This window comes from Chiloscyllium punctatum, chromosome 18 (assembly GCF_047496795.1).
Source record: "Chiloscyllium punctatum isolate Juve2018m chromosome 18, sChiPun1.3, whole genome shotgun sequence".
Lineage (NCBI taxonomy): Eukaryota > Metazoa > Chordata > Chondrichthyes > Orectolobiformes > Hemiscylliidae > Chiloscyllium > Chiloscyllium punctatum.
The window spans coordinates 141,883-142,989 of NC_092756.1; the positions used below are offsets into that span (position 1 = coordinate 141,883).

Sequence of the window (1,107 nt, forward strand, 5' to 3'; positions counted from 1 at the left end):
CAAGTTTGTGAGACATGATTTCCCATGAAAGCCATGTTAGGTATTAGAACGAAACGTCTGTTAATGACATTCGTTTAAAGACACTTTAGATGTTTATGCTGCATCAGTGGTTATTGATGCACAGTTTATGTTCACTTCCTGCAGTTAACATGCTGATTTCTCCAGTTGTTCATAGTTCAGTGTGATGCATCCAGTGTGTGCAAAACGAGAGGGAGCTTGCTTCCCACATCTCGTGTTTATCTGTGTCTTATATCCAGTATTCATCAATGGCGAGAGCAAGGGGGGAAGGGCGAGACCAATGTGTAAGTCTGTCCCTGCCAATGCACGGTACCCACATCGGCAATTCTCTACAGTGCATTCACAGCCAGTTTTCTGTGCCGCTACACCCACCCCCTGCACCTTTTGAAATATCTCTATTATTTTGTGGTGTCTCTCTGTGCTCTTACCAGCAAGATGAATCACATCTACCCAGACTGCTCCAGATTTCATGTGATAAAACACTCATTAAGAATCCCATTGCATTAAACATGCACATCGCATCTCTCGTTACTTCGTTTCCCTGGATCTCTTTCATAAGATTAACGTTCACAGCAACTTTACTTGGAAAAGAAAATCGCGTTCCTTTTCATTATCCCAATTCAGTCTACATTTCGTTAAGTTCAAGCATCGGTATCAAATTATTCTTTGAAGTTTTATAATATGGTCGATACAGATAAACTAACCATTGGAGTTCCAATTTCAATAAGACAGCTGTGATAATCAAAGAACAGCGACGAGAGTGGGATTCGAACCCACGCGTGCAGAACACAATGGATTAGCAGTCCATCGCCTTAACCTCTCGGCCACCTCGTCGCAAATGCAACGCAGGGTAGAACATAATCTCCCAGACGATCACAATCTCATCATCTCTGGGGAATCTCCCATTCACAGCCTCCAACCTCATTGTCTATTAACCCCACACTGCCCGATTCTCCCTCCTTCCTAAGATCTGCTGTCTCTGCCTGCACCTGTTTAACCCGACTCATCTCTTCCTACCTCAACACCTTCCTGTCTCCCCAGTCCAGGAAATTCTCACCTACGTTTGTGAGACCACCTATGCACTTCGTC

The 1,107-nt window shown here is 44.1% G+C and overlaps 1 non-coding gene across 1 annotated transcript; it reads right to left on the reverse strand.

Moving 5' to 3' along the window:
* Positions 1 to 770: 770 nt before the first annotated feature.
* Positions 771 to 852, reverse strand: trnas-gcu (transfer RNA serine (anticodon GCU)). Its single transcript has one exon. It is a non-coding gene; the product is annotated as a tRNA-Ser (tRNA).
* Between the last annotated feature and the right edge of the window lie 255 nt (positions 853 to 1,107).